We start from the raw sequence: 3,953 nt of genomic DNA, 5'->3' as shown, positions 1-3,953 counted from the left end.
TATATTTTCAAATATAATAATATATAGAAATTTGATTTCGTTAGATTAATTGAAAAATAAAAATAGTACAAATTGAAACTCAATTGAACTGAATAAATATTTACTTGTATTTGAACCGAATTTTCTCCGCTAATATGATCTTTAGTTTGATTTAGTTCACTTAGAAATTCTATGATACAATTTGAATATCTTGAGCACCTCTGGATGTACATTTTCTTAAAGCATATATTTTTTTTTATATAGTTGTCGCTCAAAATATTTGAGCGGCTTGTCAGATCAAGCATGTCGAAAATCGGGTGAGTTCTTCGACTTCCTCCAAAAAAGGATCCGAAACCGTGTCCCCAAAAGAAATAAATCAAGAACAGAGAAAAATGGATAAAAATTAAAAAAAAAAAAAAAGAAAGGAAGAAAATTAGAGTGAGGTAACAAGGAAAACGGAAAGAAAGCACAGGGAAAAAGTAAAGGAAAGCAAAACAATAAAAAGAAAGGGAAAAATTGGCCGCAATAAGGAAAAAGCAATGAGAATAAATTGTATTTAATTTTGAGAGTAAAAATAATCATTTGTATATCTCCTCCCCTCCAATAGACCACATAAAATATATATGTAAAATCTCACCAAATCTAACAAACTAAGATTCTATCTTATCCATATCTCATCATTATCCGAATCCAGTTAGATATTATTTTATTTGGGATAACAAATTGCTCCCCACAAAAGTGTCGATCTGATCAAATGATTGATATTCTTCTATGAATTTTTTATCCAATCGATATTTTTGAAAATATTTGATTATTTGTCTTCATCGTCATTTATCTCTTTGGGTGGTGACGTCTTCCATTCATCGTCTCATATTGATGGATAATATCTTTTCTAAGTATTTGCCATTAATAGCCACTTTCAACTCGTCACCTTCAGGGTACATTAGCCTATATGCTCCTCGAGATGCTTTGGCTGTGACAATAAAGGGACCTTCCTAATTAGCCGACCATATTCCCCAATCTCGATCCTTCGGTGCTTCGGGCAAAATTGCTTTCCAAACAAGGTCGCCTTCTTGATAAGTAATTGGTCGAGCCGATTTATTGTATTCTCTCTCAACTTTCTTTTTCTTTATACGAATATGATCCAATGCGTGCAAACGTTCTTCGGGGGTTGTTTCTAATTCCTGTAATAATAATCGGTCATTTTCAATCATAGGGAGCTCAGCTTGCTGCACGGTTCGTAATGATGGAACTGTAATTTATAAAGGTAGCACCACGTCATGCCCATAAGTCAAACGAAATGGTGTGCTTCCCGTGACCGATGATTTTGCATTCCGATACGTTCATAATAACTCTTCAAGTGTATCATGCCATCCCCTCGGATTTTCCTCTAACGATTTTTTAATCATCGAAATCAACGTTTTATTACTCGCCTTAGCCTGTCCATTAATTGGGGATAGTACAACGAGGAATGGATTAATCGTATGTCATATTGAGCTACGAAGGATTGCACATTGGCGCATAAATACAGTCCCTTGATCAGTCGTGATGGACTAAGGGATGCCAAAACGATGAATAAGTTTGTGTTTAATAAATCGAATCACCTGCGCTTGCTTAACTTGCGCCAAAGGGACTACTTCGACCCATTTAGTAAAATAGTCGATCGCCACCAAAATAAAAAAATGTCCTTTGGAAGAAGGATATATTTTACCAATAATGTCTATTGCCCATCATCGGAATGGCCATGGTTTAATAATTGAATGCAACTCTTCAGCGGGTACTCTTTTCATGGGACCATGTCGTTGGCATGCTTCGCATCCCCTAGATAGATAACACAATCGCGTGATATAGTAGGCCAAAAATATCCATACTTGAAAATAGTCAAATGCATAGCAGCACCGGACCGATGTGCGCCTGCAATGCATTTGTGAATCTCGGCCATAACCTTTTTTGCTTCATCACGGCCCAAACAACGAGCCAATGTTCCGTCGGGGCGTCGACGATATAGATCTTGATCGACCAAGGTATATCTTAGAAGCTTCTCTCTAGTCCCCTTTGAATTGATCTGATTTGGATCCATCAATGCATCAATGCATCAATCTAAGGCTGTCTCCAATCATCCTGCTTGTTGGTTTGGATGCAGTTAATACGAACAACCCCTTTTTTCGTTTAAATCCTGACGCTTGATGTGCAAGATCGTTCGCCTCGCTGTTCTCCTCACGAGGGATCTCTTCTAATATTTGGAACTGTTGTAGGAGTGCTCGTACCTCACGCAAGAGACCGATAAGATGTGATTCTCGGCATTTAAATTTGCCCAAGGCTTGTCGAATAATAAGCTGCGAATCGCCTTGAATATATATAGCTGTGGCATTCTTTGATTCCAAAAAATGCAAGGCGAGCAGTAATGCTTCATATTCAGCTTCATTGTTAGTGCATACTTTAGGAAGTTGATTTGTGAAACACCAAACTCCGCCGTCGGGGCTTGTAACAACAACCCCTGCACTGGCTGCATCGGACGTACTTGAACTGTCAAAAGTGACTCGCCATGATTCCAATCCAGCATATTCAGCTGAAATATCTGATGTTTGGATCATTTATGGATGTTCGGCTAAAAAGTCAGCAATAGCTTGCCCTTTTACAATGTTCAATGGTTCATAGGTGAGTGCCAAGGATGAAAGTTTCACAGCCCATTTGACTAATCGGCTACGCAAAACAGGGCGACTTAAAAGGTAGCAAAGAAGATCGAATTTGTACAAAAATTTTGTCTCAAATGGTACAATATAATACTCTAGCTTCGTGCAAACATAATACAATGATAGACATAATTTTTCAATCGATGAATACCTGGTCTCTGCATCATTCAACGTCTTACTGAGATAATATATAGCACGCTCCTGCCCCCCGGCATCATCTTGCGCTAGTAAATCGTGTGCGCTAGTAAATCGTGTCTTCGGTAGCCGCAATATATAATTTTAATGGTCGTCCGTGGATGGGTGGAGTTAAAACCGGTGGTGAGGCCAACGCATTCTTAATCTATTGGAGAGTCTCTTGTTGCTCTGCCCCCCATTCGAAGGGTTGTTTATTCCCTCGTAACAATAATATCGAGAAGGCTTTCATCTTCCCTGCTGCATTGGTGATAAAACGTCGCAAGAAATTAATTTTTCTCATCAAACTTTGAAGTTCCTTGATGTTTCGTGGAGGTCCGAGTTGTTGGACTGCTTTTGCTTTATTTACATCGACTTCGATCCCTCGATGATGAACGAGAAAACCCAAGAATTGCCCAGCTCGGACACCGAACGCGCACTTAGTCGGATTCATTTTGAGATCATGTTGCCTCATGCGAATAAAGGATTGTCTAAGGTGTTCCAAATGATCATCAACACTTTGAGATTTAACTACTACATCATCAATGTAGACTTCCATGGATGTACCAATTAAATCATGAAAAATAGCATTCATAGCACGTTGATATGTTGCTCCGGCATTCTTTAAACCAAATGGCATTACGATCCATTCAAAAATTCCAATTACACCCGGGCATCTAAAAGGTTTCTTGTGTGCATCTTCTTCGGCCAAATAGATTTGATTTTAACCCCAGTAGCCGTCCATGAATGACAAAAATTCATATCCCGACGTGGCATCGATAAGCATGTCGGCTATTGGCATCACATATTCATCTTTAGGGGTTGCAAGATTAAGATTTCTGAAATCAATACACATTCGTAGCTTTTCCTTTTTTTCCATCACCGGAACAACATTAGAAAATCTGTTGGTTATTTTGTTGTTATTGGATTTATTTGAAGATAAGGAATGTTGTATCGAGCTATCTTCGGGAAGGGTCGTGTGGGGTGAGCGCTCGAGAAAGCCTATACGATATTGAACGAAAATATTGTATGAAAGAAGAAAAATGAGAGAAGAGAGAATGGGAGAGGGAGAAGCAAAACAGTGACAGAAAGTAACTTGTGAAATATGCA

The 3,953-nt window shown here is 38.5% G+C and overlaps 1 long non-coding RNA gene across 1 annotated transcript; it reads left to right on the top strand.

Moving 5' to 3' along the window:
* The first annotated feature begins 839 nt into the window (after positions 1–839).
* On the top strand, positions 840–2,773 carry LOC127263086 (uncharacterized). The gene is made up of 3 exons (XR_007841367.1): positions 840–1,082; positions 1,196–2,003; positions 2,123–2,773. It is a non-coding gene; the product is annotated as an uncharacterized LOC127263086 (long non-coding RNA).
* The last annotated feature ends 1,180 nt before the right edge of the window (positions 2,774–3,953 follow it).

This window comes from Andrographis paniculata, unplaced genomic scaffold (assembly GCF_009805555.1).
Source record: "Andrographis paniculata isolate CXL003 unplaced genomic scaffold, ASM980555v1 Contig66END, whole genome shotgun sequence".
Taxonomy (NCBI): Eukaryota; Viridiplantae; Streptophyta; class Magnoliopsida; order Lamiales; family Acanthaceae; genus Andrographis; species Andrographis paniculata.
This window is presented reverse-complemented; position numbering and strand designations above follow the sequence as displayed.